This window comes from Meleagris gallopavo, chromosome 3, assembly GCF_905368555.1.
Source record: "Meleagris gallopavo chromosome 3, MGAL_WU_HG_1.1, whole genome shotgun sequence".
In the NCBI taxonomy this organism is placed as follows: Eukaryota; Metazoa; Chordata; class Aves; order Galliformes; family Phasianidae; genus Meleagris; species Meleagris gallopavo.
This window is the reverse complement of record NC_139406.1, coordinates 84,194,094-84,217,089: the sequence shown is the minus strand read 5'-3', so window position 1 is coordinate 84,217,089 and position 22,996 is coordinate 84,194,094. Positions and strand designations below refer to the sequence as shown.

Genomic DNA, 22,996 nt, shown 5'->3' with positions numbered 1-22,996 from the left:
AGGCTTTTAATAGTCCCTTCCAACTCAAATGATTCTGTGATTCCACGATTTTATTCTGTGATATTTATAACATTTTTAGCCCCATTCTCAGGTTTGTCAAGGTCAATCTATGTTGAGGCTTTGCCTTTCATTGTGTTAACCATTCCTAATTTCTTAACATCTTTATTTCCTAGCACCTAGACATAAGGATGAAAGTTTATACATAAGGAAGAAAATATTTTCCATGAAGATGATGACAGACTGTAACAGACTGATGAGAGAACCTGTGGATGCTCCATCCTTGGGGTATTCCTTGACCAAGTGCTCAAATTCAGATTGAATGGGCCTTTGAGCTAATTTATCCATAGATGTCTAGGCAACTTTCATGACATCTAGTGGACTGCAAATATTCAGTCACCAAATGAGAGGTCTGCTGAAGATGGGAAAGAAGCTTTAGTGAAATCAAATGTACTGCACCCACTGTTTTCTCCTTATCCACATAAAGAGACATTTCATGACAGATGGCAATCAGGTTTGGCAAGCACCACCTGCCCCTGATCCACACTGAATGTTTGTGATCACCTTCTTGTCCCTGCACCTGTGACTTGCACCATCAAGACAACACTTATTTTACAGTGTGAGAAAGGTGAAATTTGCTCCTGGTCTGTCTCCCCAGCAACTGCTTCTGACCCCCAGCTGAGGCTCAGAGCCTTCACTGCAGTACCTAATTGCTGGAGGAACAGTGTCTCCCAGTGCACTGCTGACCACTCCGCTCACCCTGCTCTTCCTCTTGGCTCTTGCTGTACTGAACTCTAGACCTTGGCTTGTATCCACATGGAGCATGTGCCTACATGTAAACAGAGTGGAAGAGACGTAACTTGAGATTAGGCTCAAATCCACACTATGCTGCCCATGTAGGTGCACTATAGAGGACAAATGGAGTTGACATTTCTCACACATTCTTGCCAGATATGCTCCTGGTTGGGGTTGTGCATTCTAAGCACAAACAACAGCAAACAACTTTGGAGTTTGTTTCAATTCTAATTGATCTCTGTCCTAGATGCAGGTTAAAGTTTTAGAGGTGCTCAGGATTACATTCCCAGCTGGGCATTCAGCACATAAAGCAGGTAATGTATCTTCTTCCTATTAATGCCTTCTAGAAACTAATTTCGCATTGCATGGACAAAACAAATGCATTTCTATGCAGAGCCCAGGGTTTCCATTTTGCACTAACTGTTGCTGAATCTTTCCTGTTTTGCTTTTTCCTACTGCTATTCATTTCTGTCACTAAAGATTTAAAAGAATACTTGAAGTCAAAAATAATTTTCAATTCAAAGGTTTCACCTGGATTTTTTTTTTTAAATCAATTTGTTTTATCAAGTTAATTTCACTCAACATTTACAAATATATTTTGAAATGCAAAATAATAAGAACTCATTCCTTTTATCTAGGATTTAAAAATATGAGATGTTCTTGCAAACTTCTCCACTTTCTATACAAAAAAAATAGAACATCTGCTGAAATCTTTCATTGTATTAATTGACATTTCAGGAAAACAACTGAATGATGACTTGTTTCACTGTCTGTTCCTCCCTCTCTCCTCCATATGAGCTGTTTTTTTTTCTTTTTCTGAAGATCTTTTGGCTTTTAGAAACCAAAATATCACGTCAATTTTCTAGATTATTCTGCCAATTCCTATCAACATTTAATGTGAGTTGAAGGCTTCAGTTCCATTTTCTTCAGATCTTTGTGTAACACTATTTACTTTTGAAATTTAAACAGTAAATTACAGTAAAATACCGAGAAAATGAATCTTCTGTGGGTTACTAGTCTTAAGAACTTTAGTTTTTCAGAAGTATCTCCCATAAAGCTGAATCAATGAGTAATATAGTAACTGTTATCACAGAGAGCTTACTGTCTCTGAAAAATAGTATCTCTAAGCAGAGTTCTTCTGGATCACAGTTTCTCTCAAACTGATTCCCTCTTGAATTGGATGGGATAATCTTAGCAGAGACTGTGAAAGGATAAAAGATGGGACATGCAATCTTGAATATTATACTTATTTTTCACATGCCCTGTTTAAGCTGTTTTCTCTTATGTGGCCCAAACAGTCAAGGGTTGTAAATGTTTGCTGCATTGTAAACTGGCTCCTGTACAGGGCTTAATCATGCTCTCCTAAAAACTGTTGAGCCCCCTCAGCTGCTATGATTTCATTGGATGAGTAAAATCTGAGTAAATCAAGTGCCTGTTTTTACTGCTCAGTAACATCAGGATTGCGCTTAATTGCAGGCTGTGGATAAGGGGATACAAACACTTGTAGAAACAGGCTGTTTCTCTTTTCTCTGAACAGTGGTGTGTCTAGCTTATTCAGGACAAATATCATCTGCAGTGAGCAGCTTTGTGTGGAGCTGACTGCTTTTGCATACCAGGAAGGTTGAAGAGACACCAAGGGAGGCTATATAACTTCTATTTTGTTGTACAAGCTCTTTGGATCTGCCCCTCAGGTCTTGCTCTACTGTGTGGCCCTAGCAGTGTTTTGACAGATGGGAATAAAATGCTTTGGGTGTTCAGCAAGTGTAACCAATCCTTGTTCACTTCCCTGACACTACATTAACTCATATCTCCAGAGCATGATGTCTTTTTGTTGCTGGGAGCTGATTCAAGATTGGAACACAGTGCTTTTCACAACTGACTCTCTACAAGATGATGTGCACTATGTGCTTTATACTCCTTGAGATGCTGGGGGTAATTCAAATCTACCTGCCACTTTACCTGTTATCATTGTCCTTTACTCCCAGATTAATTTTATCCAGATTGCACCTTTGTTTCTTGCCTTTCCGCTAAAATTGTTTGTTTTACAAAATATATCAAAAATATTTCATCTGACAAATAATCAGGAAATGTTACCAAGCGTGTGTCATAGCTTCATTTTAATCACTGATTTTCTTCTAAGCAGTTTTGTTGGATATATGTTGAGAAAAGAAATGCTGGATAAACACATGAAATGCATTGGGAGCCAGTGAATCAGAGAATAGATCAAACAGAGCAATTGACAGCAGAGAAAAAAAGAATTATGCAGAAAGTGTGGAAAACAGAACAGGAAGATTTCTGATGATTGCTATTACATAAGCACAAGGCCCAACCCCTGTGCAATCAGGGACACCCAGAGCAGTATGCCCAGGCCCATATCCAGGCAGCTTTTGGAGATCTCCAGGGAGGAGGTACCACAGCCTCTTTGGCAAACTGTGGCAATGGTCTGTAACCTGAACACTGAAAGAAAGTGTTTCCTGATGTTCAGAGGGACCCCACTGTCTTCCAGTTTACTCCCATCGCCTCTTGTTCTGGCACTGGGCCCTAGTGAAAAGACCCTGTCCTGATAGGGAATTTGCAATCTCCCTCAGGTAGTTATATATACTAAGATTCCCCCTGAGATTTCTCTAAGCTGAATAGTCCCAGCTCTCCCAGCCTCTCCTCATAGAAGAATGCTCATGGACTGGACTCTCTCTAATATTTTCATACTTTTGTTGTACTGGATAGCCCAGAATTGCACACATGTACAGCTTTAGCAATGCTGAGTAGGGGGATAGGATCACCTCTCTTGACCTGCTTGTGATACTTTGTGTAATACAGCCAGGGAGATGTTGTTCTCCTTTGTGACAAAGGGTGTATTGCTGACTTATGCTTAACTTGGTGTCCGCCAGGACCCCCAGGTCCTTTTCTGCCAGTCTGCTTTCCAGCTGAGTGGCCCCTGACATCCTCTCGTGCTTGAGACTGTTCCTCCCCAGGTGCAGAACTCTGCACTTTTATTTGTCAAGCTTCATGAAGTTCTTGTCACTCCCATTTCTCCAGCTGCTGGAGACCCTCTGACTGTCAGCACAACCCGGAGGTTGCGTATCTATCTGCCACTACCCTCAATATCTCTGCTTGCAGACTACAGTGACTGAGCATAGCTGTAAAAACTGTGACAGATCTGCATATTTGGCAGAAAATCAAAGGATGATGTAGTGATGCCCCAGCAGTACCCAGAACATGGCCATGAACTTGTGTGTTCCTTGGTGTAATTACACAAAACTGGCTTGGCACTTATGATTTGGGTTTTAAACTCAGCTTTGATGTTGGTGGTCTGAAGAGTCTTGGCCACCTAAGTCTCTCTATTGTGTTCTCCCTTTCAAATAACTATTTTCTCTAGTTAGAAAGTGAAATCGTTGGAGCAGAGACTGTCTCAGCATGTGTCATATAGAATTATCAGACTCTGAGACACTTGAGTTCATAGATAATACATGTAAAAATACACACCTCTTATGTCCTGAATTTTTCCCATTTCACTTTTTGATGAGCTTTTTAGGGTATAGAGAAGGTTACTAACACATGTAGCTAAACAGACTCTAATATTTTAAAGACTAGGGCCACCTGCACAATTCCTCATTCTTAAAATTCTGTACTGTTTTCAAAGGGAATACAAACTCAAATGGCATCAAAGCCCTTTTTGTGATTTCATCTTGCTGGTTTTACCTTGATGCCAGACTCCATTCATGGATCTATTCCAAAAATGATCATCCAGTCAAACTCTACCGTGCAGTGACAAGTTTGTTTCATTTTTCCAGTCTGCATTGAATAGTGAGAATGAATTGCATTTAGGCACTACCTACCAAGGAGGTGTAAAGAGTTTTAATTTAAGCAATAAATTGTCTTCCAAAATTTATTATTTTTAATGATAAGATGAGGAAAACTGTTCCACATAACTAAATGACTTTCTTCTTTGCTCTCCGTTTGCTGCGTTAAGTCTGATTTTCTCTAATGCTTCAAGCAATACAGAAGGCTGAGTTCTCAGCTCAACTGCCATATACAAATCCCACTTGGATTAAAAGCTATTAGGCATGGGAGTAATTTAATCTCCTGATCATTACCTGGGCCAAGATTTTAGCATCTGTGCTTATTAATGAAATAGCATTATGTGAAGGGCATAACAATTGATATTTTCCAGGTTTAGGAACTATGTTAGAATGTTATGATCCTCCATGAAGATGATACTAGAGTTGCATTACCAGGCCTGACTCTAAACCTTTCTAGTAACAGAGATGTCAGTTATTCCATAATATTTAACAGGAGTTTACAGTTTATGCATTAGATCTCTTCTAAAGCTATTTGGGACTTGGTTGTGTTCAAATAAAAGGCAATGTTTTATCTTTCTTCTCTCCTAAGAGCTTTTCAAATAATCCTACAGGACTTGCAAAATCATATTACTTCATTTAAGGACTGTCCAGCTTTTGCATTTCTGCAACATTTCTGCATTGATTATGGAAGGAGTCAGTGGCAGTGCACTGAGCTAGTCTCTGGACTAGCACTATATAGCACTAAAGCTACCTTAACTGTAGGTGGGACAGAATTATTGCACAGACCACTGCTGGGACCCACTCAAATGTTTTAAAATTATCCTGCATATTTTTCTGTAAATATATATATATATATCCAAGTGATGAAAGGACAATATCTTTCAACTGTCACAGGTTTTATTTAAGATCTTTTTTTACCTGCATAGCCAAACTCATCTCTCCCCTTTTCTGTTGATGCTTGTAGGCAGCTATTGGAAAAGGTTAAATGGCTAATATCAGATCAGAGTAGATGCACTGAAATCACTCAAAGTGAATTTGCTATGGAGTGATAGAAATTGGTTTGATATTCTTATGCAGGTTAATGGTATACTGAAGGAAAATTTGTCCTTCTAGATGCTTGTAATGGAATGAGAATTATTAGGCCAAAAATGAATTGGTTAATGTTTATCCAGCAGTTTATCTGCACAGAGAAGCCAAGTAAAAGGGATTTAGTGTTTCTAGGAAAAACTTGTCAGACAAGAAAAGAAGGTTTCAAGTCCAGAGTTGAACAGAATGATCTCAATGGGGGAAAAAAAAAAAAAAAAAAAAAAAAAAAGACATGAGATCTTGCTGGTTTTGATATAAGCAATAATTTCTACTTTTTCATTTTACTTCTGTGCTTCCAAAACAGCTTCCTTTAATGTGACTATTTTAAACTAAGATGTTAGAACTGTTATTTAACTTTATTTCCATGTTTCTCTTAAAATAACCATATAAATGCATAGAGCTATATATTATATGGAATATATACTTATTATCATTGCAGGTGTTATAAATTGAAAGTTTTTATTTCTCCCATGTGTTTTGGTGGTTTTTCCATGAAACCATTTGAAACTGGAAAAAAAAAATAAATAATAATAAAAAAATATATATATATATATTTAATATTATGCAGAGTTTTTAACTGTGTATTATTTTTTATATACTGGAGTTTCCTCTGAATGGAAATTCCATTTCCTTATCAGTTCTTTTGAAGATATGTTGGACTTCTGGCCTCTTTGAGCTAAAATGGCCTTTTGTGCTAAGCCTAAGGTTCTTTGCTTTATGTTTACTTTTAGAAAGGCAAGTTCTGAACTGTTGCATTTGTCTTTCTTTCCAATATACTCCTACATCACAAATTTACTCAAGTGTAAGGAATGATATATGGAAATCAGCATGATTTCCATGACTGGCTGAATAAAGAATTCAGCTCAGACACTACACACACATGTAACTGGAGGTACAGGTATTCCTGGGGCAGGTATTTTCACTACAGTCATTGTATTCTTACTGAGGCTGGAGTAAAACATTTTGTTCAAGTCAGATCCATTATGTATTGATAAGCTACCACTTATTTGTACTGGAGGAGTCCTGAGATAAGGTACAGAATAAGAATCCATGCTCAGCAATGAGCCAGACAGGAAGACCATTTAACTGCTAGTGGTCTTTATGGTCATGTGCTGTATCCTGTACCCCTCCCAAGCACAGAGGTATCCTTGTAACCTACCATGAAGAGACCACAGCATTCCAGTAGGCCAGAAAAGAGACTGCTGCTACCAGAAAAATGTATTCAGTTCATAGCCTGCTCTTTGTCCATTCCCAAGGAAAGTTCATGGTCATCAGCCACCCACAACTTGAGTGAATTGTCCTTAGCTGTTTCCTGCCATACCACTCACAGTTTGTAGAAATGAAGAATAAGAAAATGACAAGAGATGAAGTGATTTAGTCAGACTGCCAAATCAGCAGGAACTCATCTATCTGGAATTTGTTGGATGGTCGTTTTAGTATACTACTAATGATGTAGTGCACAATTTAATTATACCTGTTAATAATAATGTTTACAGCCCACTGTATAGATGTACTACAGGTAAGGAACTGTGATTTATGTGCATCATTATTTGTTTTGGAGATGCTGTTAATGACCATTGCCCATAGAGTTCTAAGTACTCACTGATTTTTGAAGAGAAGTTTTGAAGCATCAAGCCCAATACTTCTTAAATGAAATTTATTCTCACTTGTTTTGTTATTAAAGAGATACTTGCATACCTCATTATAAAATAGCAGGAATTTAGGATGATTTAAAAACAGGCAGATATCCCACGCAATTTGCTTTTTATTTTTATTTTTATTTTTACTGAATTTTTTTAAGGGTGGATATAAGTCTCAAACAGGAAATTTTTCAAGAAGATGATGACACTAATCAGTCAAAGTACTAGGAGGGAGCCACTTAGCATGTTTCATGGATTTCTTGATTTAGATTTTAATCAGTATTTTCCTTGAACAGCAATCCTTCAGATTATGCCATCCAATATTATGGTCCTTAATTTTTAACTAATGTACTGAACAATTCTTGTGGGCATTACATTTTTGAATAATTTAAAAATTGCATTTTTCATAGTGTAAATTTCAGGCTGATATATTTTCAGAGCCATAAAACAGATGGTTTCATATACAAAACATTAGGGAGACTGAAGACTCCAAGTATTTAATTTATTAAAATCACAGAGTAGTTTATCATCACTGTGATATACTCTTTATTTTATTCTAAACATAGTATTAAATTCTTAGTGATCCCATCAGGGCTTTGGCCTCTATAGTCAACTTTAAGATCTTTAGATTAGCCAAACTAATGAAATTGGTCAATTGCTGTTGCATACAGTAAGGGAATCTAAGACTTGGCTCTGATTCTGTGAATGTTGCTGTAACTCACTGCAATGCACTATGCATCCAACAAAGATTCAGAATTTTATTTTTACTATGTATGGCTTAGCATTTGCTTCTTAAAAGTAGGAAGACCTTATTGTATTGAACAGTTCCATGTTGTGTCACTGTAAACATTTTTAAAACAGAGACTGTCTGAACTAGGCATATTAATTCTCTCCATAACTAGTAAGAAAAAATAAACATTAGTGGATGATTTGAATGGATGACTAAAAAAGATAAATCTCACACTCCGTAGTTGCCAGTTTCTTCCCTTTGTCTCATTCAAGCATAGAAACCTATATTACATATGGCTCACTGTAGGTGAAAGAAGTTACATTTTTCAAAAGAAGCTTAAGTTGGTGCTTGGTTTCTGCCTACTAGTCAAATGATTAAAATGGTTATTTCTTTTATAAACAATGGCTTTCAGAAAGGATATGGAAAAAGGAGATGGCAGGAAGTTGCTATTGCCCATAACGTAGTTGGTATGTAGCTGCAGAGATCCTAAGACATCTGCAATTTGCAAGTTGACATCCAAGTCCACAAAGCTTGACATTGCAGTGAACTCCAAGACTGTTGCAAGCTTGAGAGTTATGAAACATTTAAATGAAATTAATGTAAATGTTAAATAAAACTCCCCATTCCTTAAAAATGAATGCTATGGTAGGGGAAGTTGGCAAAGCAGATAAACTATGTAACATGGATATACTACCCTGGCATTTAAGCAGAGTAAGTGCTTTAGAGACTTCACTGCTCTGATCCAGGAAAGAAAACTTACAGGAACCGTTTTCAACAGAGTGATTTCTATAGCTTATTTAGCTCTGTGAGGTATTATTACATTTAAGAATCACCTTGCTCTATTTCTTCAAACATCTTACATGTGAGTGATAAAACAGACAGTGCTCTGGAGCATTTAGAGTTGCAAGCTGGACATCGGAGAAGAGGTAAGAGAGAAAGGAAGAGGTAGAACAGAAGATGAGAAGGTGCGATCCTGTCTTATACCTATCTGACTTGCTGCAGGGTAACATTTTGTTGTTATTTACAGCTGTAGCAAATGAAGAGAGGTGAAATTTGGTCATGTTACGGACAAGGGCAAAGATATGCCACTCTATAATTGTGCAAGAAGAGGTGGCCAAACATCACAAAAAAAAGTGTCATGACATTTTGGCATTGATGTTTTAAATACTTTTTTTTTTTTTTTTCCAATGTATGTTGCTAATTTGGGGGGGGAGGGTTAATTCTAATTTAGTATAGACACGAGTATCAGAACTTTGATGCTTCATATAGAATGGAACACAGTTTCATTCAGCTGTGCTCATTCTGTGCAATGTAATTTCACTGTGATTTCAGGTACATGACATCTGAAGAATAAATTCCTGCCAGCCTAGGTGAGCAAGAGTAAGAACAAAACGTTTCCATTGTTCACCTACTGCAAGGAAAATTATTTGAAGATATTAGCTTCAGTTCTGTTTCTTTTTTAAATTGCTTTTAACATCTAGAAGATCAATGAGGAAGGATATTTTACAGAGGTGTTAAAGAAAAGGATATAAAAAGGAAGGTAAAGAAGACATCAAGACAATTTTGTACCAGAGCTAAAGCTTCATGAACAATTCCATGTGGACAAACTGGACACTCAAAGAAATTAGGAAATAAAAGAGAACTGAGAGTAATAGCCATGAAGTCATGGAGTGGGAGGAGCATTTAATAAGATGGTAAAAGACTGTGGTCTTTAATGCCATATTATTTACTGCATACTTTAATAAAGTTGGAGTTCTGCAAAGCTCAGTTACCTCCTAACTTCCAATTATATCGCTCAAGTCCAAAATTCAGATCCTCAGGACAGCTGTTCTGTTACCAGCTAAGCCTAGAAGTGTCTAGAGCTCCAGGCACCTGAGTTCTTGCTGAGAAAACCTTTCTCAGGCAGCTGGAAGTGGTCTCTGAAGAGCAGGTGAGAAGAAACAGAACTACTGAGGAACTGGATGTTCTTCTGAACAGTTTTCTGAGAACCGTGTAGCATGGTTTAACTTTGTTTTTATTTTTAATGGATGATGTTTATTTGGACAATTCATTTGTTTGGCCTTGCAAGGAGAAGAAAATCACTGGAGATTAATGGTCTGAGTGTGCTCATGGCTTTTCTTCTAGGTGATCTGGTGGTTTTGGCACTTGTAGGGTTCATTGTTCTCTAGGTCACAGGCACAACGAATATTTTTAATGTCAACACAGAACAAAGTTCCCTGTGGTCAGTTGCCTGTTTACTCTGAATTCACCTATGGCTGAAGTCTGCTTGGGAGCAGAAGGAACTCCAGTACAGGAGGACAGTGATTTCTTCAGAGAGTAAATAAGTAACAAGCCTTCTCTCATGTGAAAATAGTGATCTCCACATGAGATCATCTTTCTGCCAGGATTCTGGACAACTTTAATGCTGGATACTCAGTTTTCTTTATCAGGAAAAAGAAGCCTGTATAAATTGTTTTTACTGAGCAAACAAACAACTGTCCTCCTCACAAATTTCTGCAACATCAGGCTTGACTTCCCACATCACACAATTTTGCACTAATTTTTATTTGGCTTAAGGACGTACTGACAATCAAGAAAGGGATAATCTGTCTTTTGCCTTAGGAGTGTCTCCCAGTGGTAACATTTCCCACTGTCAGGTCTTCTGCTGCTTGCCTTCTTGAGGAAGCAGATAAGCAAGCTTCTGGTGTTTCCCAGCTGTGCATTTTCTGTATCATTCACATAATTCATGAAATCATAGAATGGCTTGGTTTAGAAGGGATCTAGTTCCAGCCCCTTGCCATAGGCAGGCCTGCTTCTCAGCATGCCATCCAACCTGGCCATGAATGTGGATGGGGCATCTGGCAACCTGTGCCAGTCCCTCCCCACACTCTGAGTGAAAATTTTCCCCAATATTTAATGTAAATCCCCCTCTTTTAGTTTAAAGCCATTCCTCCTGGTGCTGTCTCTATCACATCATGTGAAAAGTCGCTTTCCCTCATGTTTATAAGCTCCCTTCAAGTGCTGGGAGGCCACAATGATGTCTCCCCAGAGCCTTCTCTTCTGCAGACTGAAAAGCTCAACTCCCTCAATGTGCCTTCATTAGAGAGCTGCTCCAGCTCTCTGATCATTCTCATGGCCTTCTCTGGATCTGTTCCACATCTCCCTCGTTCTGGAGGTCCCAGGCCTGGACACAGTACTCCAGATGGGGCCTCACAAGAGCAGAATAGAGAGGGACCTCCTTCCTTAATTTTGGTGGCTCTCCTCTTTACCCTCCCTAAATTTTCTTTCTTTTTCTTTTTTTTTTTTAAATGCGAGCACTGAAGATGGATTGTTTACAAAATCCTTTCCATGCTCCAGTTTGCATTTTTTTTTCTTTTTTACTGAGCTGTGAACTTCTCCTTCCTATCACGCTATAATTTTGATCTTTTATTGCCAAATACTGAATTAGAATTTCTTGTACAAATATAGTTCAGATTTTTTTTTTCCTCCTCCTTGAGACAGAAATTACATCCATAAGAACTGGCCAAATTGTTCATAGCAAATAATTTATTTCATTAATTTTATTTCATCTATGTCTATCTGTTTACAACTTTGGAACTGATTGTTGCATATTTTATGCATGAATATTCCAATCCATTTGTTGTGCACAGTCTATTTGTGCCAACTGTGTCTCTGGTTGTTCTATTCTCTTGTTCAATCTAGTTGGCATTTACAAACGAAAAATACAAACTGTCAAGGACTGCATACTGAATCAGACAGACCTTTGTTCTGGTCTGCTGTAATCATTACTTTATTTGTGTGAATCTGTCCCTTGTAAAAATTAAGTCAGAAGTAAAATTTTATGATACTGAGTTGTTTTAAGCAATCTTTCATAGTTAAAAAAAATGGTGATGTACCCCATATTGTCATTATCTGAATGAAACGTTCCTGTTTGCAACATAACTTCGAAATTTCTGTAACTGAGTATGAAACAATTTTTAAGGAAATTAATTGTCATGGAATATTTGAAGATTTTTTGCTTTCTGTTGCATTTAGGACGTGGATATGACACACAACTCCAGTTCCAGAGACATGACTAGTTTCTGAAGTCTTCCTTCTTTGTGCATATGGCTGAAACTGCTACATATGAGAGATAGAAAACAGATTTCAGTGAAGCTGTACTCAGCTTTCTGTAGTAATATGAGGGCCGTGCTAAAGGTAATGCCTCTTATTTTATTTTGTTAGTCCTTGATGCCAAAAGTGGAGGTTGGTGGCTCGGCAGTAGAGGTTGAGCCTTCCTATCAATATTATTCCTTAACATGTTGTTGCCATTTAACAGACGGCAGCAGAGAGGCAGTTTGACAAAACTGTGTCTGACATGGAAATGCATATGAAGTGAAGGGTGGGAAATTGAATTCCCTCATGCAGAAAAAGTTGAACCCACTGACATTCATTGATGTTTGTTGAAAATTTATGGAGACCAAACAGTGGATGAGTGAACAGTGAAGTGGTGGATGGTGCATTTCAGTGATAGTGATGTGTAAGAAAATCCACCTTCTGGGCAGCCATGCAGATTTGTACCAGCACAGCGTGCAGACTCTTCTTCATCGTTGGCAAAAACATACAGCTAATGGTGGTGACTGTTGAAAAATGGTGTTTTGTAGCTGAGAATTTCTCTATCAATTTGTGCTCTTGTGCTCTTTGTATCTGTGTTAGTTTCCATGAGAATGAATAGGAGGCATTACTTTCAGAGAGACATGTGAGAGCTAATGGAAAGAATTTTCTTGAGAACTTTCACAGGAAAATTAGTAAATATGATAGAGGTAAGTAAACGTTATAATCATTTTCAATATTTTAATGGAAGAAATAAATTGAACGTACTCTTTCTTGTAGAAGTATTTTCCAGCTCTGTTGTTTTATTTTACAAAAAATGCTGAGGCCGCTGCCAGGAGTTTAAACAGTTTTTTATAGTAAGGATACTGCTTTCAAAGAATTGTGATCAATACCTGAATCTGTTTCCTTCTTTCTGGCCTCAGGCAGATCACCAATATTCCAGATTTATCTTACCTATCTTTCAACCTTTCAGGTGCCTAAATTATTTATATGTAGACATGAAAGAGAAAGACTTCCACGGAGAAACTCTGGCTGACAAATGTATGAATCACCCAACACTGTCCCTCACTTATTCTTGGAGAAGCCTCAAGTGACTGTTTCTAAATGAAACATCTCAATTAATTGTCTTGAGTTAGGTCAGGTGAATCCAGGCTGGACTGTCTTTTATCCGTAAACAGTACTTACCACTGTACAATCCTATCCCTGAAGGGGGCTGCAAGCAAAATATGATAACTGATGAAATAATAACAATGCCTAGCAAGTAATAATAATGTCTAGTAAATGACAAAGTTGGTTTAAAAAATGTTTGGAAGGGTTTTCATTTTTTTTAGCATCTGAACAAAGATCTCAAGTGTACAGATTCTTTCACAGTCAGGATTTAATCTTTAAAGGTATATCAAAGTCACTTAAGTAAAGCCTGAAATTTCACATTGACAGGAATTAAAGTCAGATAGACTTAGAAAAGGGTAACTGTCCACTGGTGTATCTAAAATGCTCTGTTCTTGGAAGTGGAACGGAAAATTATCAGGAAGGCTTCCCTAGGTGACAACAATTTGTCCACTCTTTCCTGCCTTCTTCAGGGCCATAAATCTTAGCTTTTACAAGTGAAGCTTTCAAAGTTCAGAGGACAGCTCTTAAAAATTCTGTGAAGGTGGGTCACCTTATCAGTACTTCTTTCCCATCTGAGCAGCTGCTACACCAGTTTGCTGTGAAGGCTGAATATGCAGGTTCAGAACGCTTGATTTATTTTTCTATCTATCTGCCTGCCCTGGGTTTGTAGGCCCATATAATAAAAAAGGATGATGGCAGAGTTGTATTCCAAAAAATGTACTTTTGAGAGTGTTCCTGTTAGGAAAATGTTCTTTTGCAAATATTTACCCCCCTCCCAGGTGAGTTCTAAAAACAAAGGTTCCAAGCTGAACTGGCTGGAGGCCACCCTGCATTATCAATATGTATATATTCATGGGAGAGAGGACATTGCAATAATTTACCTTTGATTTGTGATAAAGTAGGCACAAACGTGCCCCTGAAAATGGGCTTGAAAGCTCAGTTTATCTGCTGTTCTCAAAGAGGATTTTTCTTTCTGTTTTAGCCTGAAGTCAGGGCAGTTCCTTCTCACATTATAGAAAACAAGAACAACTCTATTCTTATCCCAGTCTGTCTCCCGGTGGTGGATGACAAACCATGCCAGATCATCAGCTGTGGCAGAGACCTCCCCATCCCACAGGCATTTGCATCATTAAGATAACAAGTCACACAGCTAGATGTGAGCACAAGTACATACATACATACAGAAGAAATCTCAGCAAAGCCAAGGATATTAAAGCTTTTGTTTAAGTTTGGCCAAATATCAAAGAGTTTGAAAAAAATTCAAATGAAGGAAATCCATAACCAAACCTAAGCCCCAGGCTCCTGAAGTCTTTGAGCTAAAGTTCTCAACCTTCACATAAGTACTTGGATGTTTCCTATCTAAAATCAAATTGCTCCCATCAAATCCCTCCCATCCCACCTGTCTAGACAGGGCTTGCAGAGCACAAATGTATGTTGTCCTATACATACATACTGTTCTGTTCCCTCACATGCACAGATTCTTACATCTGGTTCTTACATCTCTGCCATATTGGCCAGGTCACTTCCAATTGCTATTTTCAATGGCTATGTGCCTACACACTGAGTTACTCACGATGCAAGTGGGTAGAAAGAAGAAAATACTCTGAATAAAATCGAAGAGCTTCCCTGAACAGTGTCCAGCTCTCTACTCCTCAGTACTCCCTATTGTATATTTATCTACTCATCTGTTATTGGGCATGAATATATCACTGTGCAGAGTAAAAATATTATTTTTCTTCTTTATTTTTATCTTAGTTTTCTACTCATGTTTTAAGTTTGGGCAGTTGAAGATTTTGTGGGGTCTCAGAAAGGAGAACTAGTTTTACATTGAGCTTTATTCTGAGCAGTACTTATGAGGATGAAATGGCATTTGGAAAGGAGGAACCAAAATCCAAAGAAGTAATTCACAGAAAGGTGATCACACCGAGTTGTTTTGATGTTTGTTCAATATTTCCCAATTGTTTTCACCTGAGAAAATGTAAGAGTAAGAGGACACAGTTTTATGGCTTATGGGTAAAGGTCTTCTGTCCTTCAAATATGCTGAGTTTATGTGCAAACTGACACCAGTTCACTCCCTGTTTAGCACTCTGTTTTTGTCTGAAGCTGCACAATTAAAACAGTATTTCTGTGTATTCAGAGAATTCTGTTCCTGTTCACTGGAAACCTAAGCTTCTGACTTCCAGAAAGAAACCACTTTTTGCCAAAATGATACATGAGAAAGAACTTGACCTCTGTACAAATATCCTTGTCTCCATCTAGCTTCCATAAAGCTAGTAGAAAGCTCCTAAGAAGAGCTGGGTTGGATACTCTTGTACATAAACCAGGATATATAGCCTCATAACTTTTTCTCAGCATGTCTTATTTATTCAGTGTATTCCATTGTCTCTTTCCATGGGGACCTCTGCAATCTCCTCTGTCAATAATGCCAGTCATCAAATCCCAATGGCCAAATTGTCGCAGCCATAATTGTCACCTCTTTTTTTTTCTGCTTTGTTGTGCTTTCTCATCTGCCAGCATCCATATATTTAAGTTGTAGCCTATTGAAACAACCAGGTAACATGCAGAGAATAACAAAGTTCTCTTTTTACTTGTCTTGTTTTCACTTCTATTCTAATAGACACCCTTTTTTTTTCTTTTTAATTTGACTGCTTTGCCTACATTAGATCCCAACAATGGAGCAAAGTGCTATTCCAGTGGAGCAGAATCCAGCACAGACTTTGATCCCTTCAGGCAATGAATCGCTTCTCTTTTTATGTTGAAGTGCCCAGCATATTTAGAAGGAAGAGTTTAGAATAATGACTATTGATGTTGCTACCACACAGGGTAAGACAAATTATCATCTGTGTCTTGCAATTATTTTTTCCCACATTGAAAAGATATAAACAAGAGCAAGGGATGTGTATGTATGTCATGTGGTACGATAACTGCACAATCAATTACTTGTGCCTTGCATTTCAAATGATAGGCAATTGCTGCACACCCACTTCTTTGTGTCTGATTGCTTAATTCATTTACTTAATTCATTTAGGCAGAAGAGTCCTTGATGGTTCCGGCTGTCTGGCTTTCTAGGGTAGAGCTGTGGGCAATCAATTAACTCCACCAGTCCAAAAAGCAGAAATGCATGCAAGCAGGCATCAAATCCTTCTTACAAGGTTAGCACGAGCCATTTGCTACAGAATGCTAAGTCCAACCAGAGTGTTCCAATCTCTTTGCAAAGCCATCACTTCCTACAAAGGGGTCTAAGAAGTGTTTTACTATATCCTGTAATAAGAGCGGAACGTGTACATATGCCAAGGTGAAATGACTAAAACGTGCCATAGAAAATACACAGTTATTCGTACAGCAGTTTGGATGAGGTGCCTGTTTATGGCAGAGCTCCATTTGACTTCTAGGACGTAGCTAAATTATGAGATGGAGAACAGACCCAAGAACAAGTGTACACACTTTGTGTTCTGATGATCTTTCCATTCTCTGTGTAAAACTAACTGGCCAACTCTCTATGTGCAAGGGCAGTGCTGTGTTCAGGGGGACCTTGGATCAGGTAGAAGGGAAATTTTGTACTTCCAAGTGGTTCAACAAAGCTTTCTGGAGACATTAAGTTGGTCCTATTCTGAAAGACCGCGGCTCACACATTCTTCTCCAGAGGAGGATCATGGTGAAAGCTTAATTTAACTTTTCTGAATTTCTTTCCCACTACAATGATCTAATTTAACAGCTTATAAATTAACCCATTTTGCCCATGGCAGCAGTTGGTCTTTTCTTGTCTTTTCTTGATCCATAAGTTTTCTATCTTATTTTCCACCCTGGCCACAGAGGAAAAAGAATGATAAAGCATTTCACTGCAGGAAAGTGGTGGGAAAGTCTTGAGAACAGGTTTATTCCCTGTACTACTCATGGTAGTTATCCTATTGCAACCAGCTGGTGTCAGTTACAAAGCAGTGTAATAACAGAACTTGATGTGCTCTCAATAGCAAGTAAACCCCAGTGATTTCTTCTGTGAATTTTCTTTGCCACAGTCTCATAGTAAATATTATTAAATAAATATTAAAGAAAAAAATGATTTTGGAACTGTCAGCATTTCCACAAGATTGGCTGATGGGAAGGAGTCCTGTGATAGCCAGCTAGTAACCATGACTGTATGTGGATATCTGTTGCATTAAATTATTCAATTTCACTGAGTGATTTAGCATAACAGAGCATTACAGCTGTCAGATGCTGTTTGTGACAAGGTGAATGCCTCCTTCTTTGAAGAGAAAAGTCTCAGATCCCGTGTGATATTTCTTGGGAGATTAATGTTTCAGAAGTTCTGTAGCAGCAGGAGACCATTATCCCATGGCAGTGCTTTACTTGATCAGCCCAATCTCCTTAAGTCTGTGTATCTGATAACCTCTTTTCATTTCAGTTGGTTGCTAACAGCTCATGGCTGTGTGGAAAGCACCTTACTATTATCCAACACCTTTCATCTGGAAGCCTTGGGGCTTTACACATATTAATAGTTGTATTAATAATTAATAATGTTAATAGTAATGCCTCCTATTTTACCAATGTGGGAAATGAGATACAGCAAATTTGCTGAGTGATTTAACAAGGATATCTGAAGTTAGGGCCTGATGAGAGCAGTTGGTGTTGTTATAATTACAGAATAGACACCCAATAAAGGCTGTTCAATTACTAAACAAGGGAGTTGTTTCACTGGACTAATAATAATGTCAAAAACACCCAGGCTTCTGCCTTCTTTTCTCACTTTAGTAGAGGCCAAAGTGGTCCAGTTTTCAGAGGTTCAGATCATTCACACACTCAAGAGAAGATGATACAGGATCACAGAATCATAGAATGGCATAGGTTGAAATGGACCTTAATGATCATTAAGTTCCAGCACCCTGCTGTGAACTGGTTGCCACTCACTAGATTGGGCTGCACATCCTTACCTTGAACACCTCCAGGGATGGAGTACCCACAGCTTTGCTGGGCAGTCTGTTTCAAACAACAACAAAAAAATCAGAATTATAACCCTAGCCTATTTAGAGCTAAGTGAAAGATGTATTAACATGGCTGATGATGTGACATAGTGATTGCTAGTGCATAGTTATCTCTGGATCAGTGAAGATCCGCTACACTGGTGGCTGTTGGTGACCCCTGTGCAAACCTTCCAGAAGACAGAGATCCAAAAAAGAGACATGATGAAGAGGAGGATGGTGGATTTGAAGTTTATTGTTCCAGTGATGTAAACCCTTAAGAATTTCTGAGGAAAACTCATCAATAAAGCATTAAGCGTGCACCTAGGCACCCTCTGAATAGGTTCTCATGAATGGGAGTATAATTTGAGGGTGAAGAGGAGAGGGAGAGTTTCAAGTACAAACCACTACCAAAGACAGTGGCAGAAAACCTCCAAATGAGCAAGCCAGGCTGGTCTCTTCAATGGTGTCAAGAGGGTGTTGGTGAGAGAGAAGGTCCTGGTTATGTAATTAATTGCCTGATGTTGGCACAGCACTTAGTGAATGCACAGTGCTCCTAAAGTGCTACACATTTATTACTACCCATTCATTATTATATCTGACACCAGTTTAAACAGACTTTGTAGCATGTCTTCATGCCTTTCTCTCTGCATCCACCATAATCTTCCCCTTCCCAAGCAGTCCTGTGGTGTATGTGGCTAAGCGGCACATGATTACAATAGGTTAGACAGAGTAATTAACAGAGACCACATCAGAGCTCTTGCACCACACACAATGTGTTTATTCAGCATCAGACCAGCTAACTCTTAATGAAAGGGCACTGCATAGCAGAGTGCAGGACCCCAGTGGTCAGAAATAGTTCCACTTAAATGTTATTTACCTACAAAGAGCTCAGTCCTAATTAGGGGCATGGGAGCCAGCAAGGATGAAATCAAAACCTTGCCCTAACCATTCCCTCCATGCCTCTGCCCCAGAAGTTCTTTTAATAGACACACAAATGCTCAGTTACATTTGGTTTGTATACTTTTCTGCTCCTCTAAACTTCCTTCTTTTGTCTGAAACTGGAAGTAGGAGTGAATGAAGGATCATGACAAGTTTTGATTTTGTGGCATTCCCAGAAACAAAAAAAAAATTAAAAAAATTGCCTGATCTCACAAGATGCCATAAGTGCAGTGAGGGCTAAGCTGGCTTTGACTCTCTATGTTAGACTGGAGAAAATAGAAGCTAAAGCCTCCACTGTCTTGAACAATAGATCTGAAATCTGTGGTACTTACACGGACCTTGCATCTTGTGGAAACTCAGTATTACAATGTCTTCCACAGCATGCCTTTCTTCATCTTCCCAATTAATGATGCACGTTAATATTGCTGTTAGAAATGAGGAACAGGGACCCATAAAAATGTTAAAATACTTACAAGATAGAGACATCCTTAAAGGAACCCTTATGCTCTTGAAAACGAGGTTTAACGAAGTTTTTGATTCCAAAGTGCATCATAGTCACATGGAGACAAGAAAGGGTTACAGTACCCAGCCACTCTTCATTCTCCTCAGTTCGGTATGTGCACTTCCCATACTGAGTCAGCAACACCAGATGGACATCTGTGGGGCACTCATCTCAGCTGATGTGAACATTTTCTGCTTTAGAGATAGGAAACTATGGAGAGAAGTAGCTGGGCATTGTAGAGCCATCAGTGTGAATGATCAGAGGTAAAGAGTTGGAGAAGGGGGAGATTCTTAGAGGCTCTGGGCTAAAAAGGAAAGGGATGAATTAAGGATTTTTCAGCACACTACTAGCCTCAGTCAGCTTTGTATTCCCTTCTGCTTTATATCATGTTTATGGCTGCATTTTCCCCTCCATTTAGGAGACAGACCTTCAGGGTCTGAGTGTGTGATTTCTCTGGTGGATGAGCTAATCGCGTAGTTTCACCACCTGCTACTGCAGAATTTATCCTGTGGAGGTTTATCTTAAGAGCAGGCAAGGTGATGAGAGTTATCTGCCAGCTGCTTGTAATCCCGAGGGTGAGAATGCTTGGGCCAGACAAAAGCAGAGGGCTTTTCCAACCTGTAAGGAAATTTGGCAAGATGATGACAGGAATAATGAAAAAAAATGCACTGATTTGCAATTGCACTTTAGACATACATCTCTGAGTGTGTTTGTCAAAAGGTTCATGAACCAGGGTTTGAAGAACACTATTTCTGTCCTTTAATCCAATCATTCTAATTCTATAAGTTTTTTCACTATGTTTCTTTTTTTTGCTCAAGATGAGGAGGTGTGAAGCCCAGCAGTTCTCCTTCCCAGGATGCTGCATAAACTTTCTCTTCAGTTAGTCATGAACTATACTTGTTCACCCATGGGTTTCGCTTTGAGTTGGAAGTTCAAAGAATCCCAAACTCTCAGCACAAATCTTAGTCACGTGAAAATGAAAGTGTACATTTTGTATAATTTGGTGAGAATTATCTAGTGTTTTTTTTACTGCAGTGACATTAAGGAGCATGTGAGAATCTGTATGAGCATTAACCATACCTGTCCCATATACGTTGTATGCAGTGGGGAGTACAGTATCTTCCTCATTCTCCCTGAAATCTATAATGACCACGCATGAGTCAGTTTAAATCCAGCCTGAACTGGCTAAATGAAACCTGCCAACCTGCAAACAGCAAAGTGATTATCTGACATTGCAGGGGCCTGCCAGGTTAGCCTGACAGTTCTCACGCTCCTGGCAGAATCCCATGCATGTGCCCTGGATGGCATTTTCCATAGGAGATGAACACCAAGTTACCGTCCAGATCTCTGTGGTGATGCAATATTTGATCATGTAAATTCTCCCCATAGCCATGGTAAAGGTTGGCAATAGAGGTGGGATGTTAGTTTCAGACCTAGAACCACTTTTGTAAACCTATCACCAGGTAGGGAGAGACGGTATGTGCTCCCATGCCCTTTTGCACCGTCTTTTTTGCATGGCTGGATCTAAAGCAGCCCAACGTTAGTGAAACATTCACAAATATTGTTACGAAGTTTTAATGTCCATTTTTAATCTTTTCCTCTCTGCCAATTTAAGCATCTCGTAAGCTACATCAAGAAGCAACTTCCCCTCATGTGGCTCCATCTTGAGGACTGTGTCCAAGTTTGGGGCCTCCAGCACATGAGAGATATAGAGCTGTTGAAGCAGGTCCAGAGGAGGCCGTGAGGACAATAAGAAGCCTGGAACACCTCACTTACAAATATAGGTTGAGGGAGTTGGGTTTGTTCAGTCTGGAAAAGAGGTTCTGGGGAGAGAGGTACTGGAGACCTGACTGTGGCCTTCCAAAACTCGATGGGAGCTTATAAACATGAGAGGGAGAGATTTTTTGCATGATCTGATAGTGATAAGACAAGGAGGAGTGGCTTTAAACAAAAAGAAGGAAGATTTATTTTAGATGTTAGGAAGAAATTCTTTACTCAGATGGTGGTGATGCACTGCCACATGTTGTCCAGAGTAACTGTGGGTGCCTGATCCCTTGTTCAGGACCAGTTTGGCTGGGGCCTTGAGCAGCTTGACCTGGTAGGGGGCAGCCAGTCCATGGCAGGTGGTTGGAACAGGGTGGGCTTTAAGGTCCCTTCCAACACAAACGGTTCTATGATTCAACGATTCTGAGATAATATTTTTTTATTCTTATCTCCAAAAATCACTGTTGGAGCTAAGGTCCAGTGCATGAGGAATTGCATCCATCTTTCCATACTTGCTAGTTCATAACAGAAGTAAGTATTTCTTTCTTTGGTTGCAGCAATGCAAACTGAATAGAGCAACTTTGGAGACGAATGTTCCTGAACCAGCAGGGTCACCAGCAGTGTGTTAGTATCTGGCAGACCTACAGTATAGTACATGGACATGCATTTCCAGGGCAACCAGCCCCACCCAAAATTACCTGTTATGTAACCAGGTGAGATAAATTAAGATCATCTCCAACATCGCCATCTCCTGACTTTGAATGATAGTGCATGTTGTTTCTGTGACATTTGGCATTCAAGAAATAATAAAAAAAATGGCACTCGAGGTTTCTGTTCTTCTGAATTTAAAAAAAAAAAAAAATCAGTTTTGCACTGATTTTTTCTTCTTTGTATTCTGAAATGTTTTGTAGCTGATTATCAAAAAATTTCTTTTTGAGTTTGTAGTTATTGTTTATGGAAGACCCCATTAACTCTTACAGGATAGGTGGGCAATTGAAAATCTGTCAGCAATTTATAAAGAAGTTCAAGAAACTTTGAGCACTGTAAGCTCTAGAAAGAGTTCTGAGTAACTCTTTAGCAACCTCTGCAAAGTTCCTCTCTTCTGAAAAATGAATATTTACCCAGGACAAGAGAAGACCGAAGCCTGATCAAGTCATGGAAATCTCCCTGCTGACTACACTGGGCTCTTGCATGTACAAATAGAGCAGTCATCTCCATCCACTTACAGTCCTGCACTGACATTCACTTGAACTGTGAAATGGCTAGCATTTAAAAGTTGTCACTTCTATGTGAATACTGCTGTGCCTCAGGTTTTATGATACTGAGAGTGTTGTTAAATATTTGAACAATATTGCAATTGTTTCTATCTGTTGAATTTATTTGAAAACTATTATCTGTGACTTGTTATTATGCCATGAAAATAGATGATATTTTAGGTGAAGTGTGCAACATTGAAGTTGAGTATTTTTTTCTCCTAGGTACATTGCTAAGCTTGTTTGCTAAGTTTTTGTCTTCTCTGAAACAATTATTCCAACCCTCTTTTTTTTCTCCCTAATCCATGCTGCCAATAAGAAAAGAAACATAAATAAATAAATACACATGAA

The 22,996-nt window shown here is 38.7% G+C and overlaps 1 long non-coding RNA gene across 6 annotated transcripts; it reads left to right on the top strand.

The window, feature by feature from the left end:
• The first annotated feature begins 888 nt into the window (after positions 1-888).
• On the top strand, positions 889-22,990 carry LOC104910972 (uncharacterized). 6 transcript variants are annotated; one of them, XR_014882693.1, is made up of 6 exons: positions 889-1,106; positions 9,381-9,978; positions 12,063-12,224; positions 12,723-12,829; positions 15,893-16,052; positions 21,950-22,844. It is a non-coding gene; the product is annotated as an uncharacterized LOC104910972 (long non-coding RNA). The 6 variants fall into 6 exon arrangements; XR_014882692.1 differs by lacking the exon at positions 12,723-12,829 and having other exon boundaries at positions 9,381-9,418; XR_002114896.3 differs by lacking the exon at positions 12,723-12,829.
• The last annotated feature ends 6 nt before the right edge of the window (positions 22,991-22,996 follow it).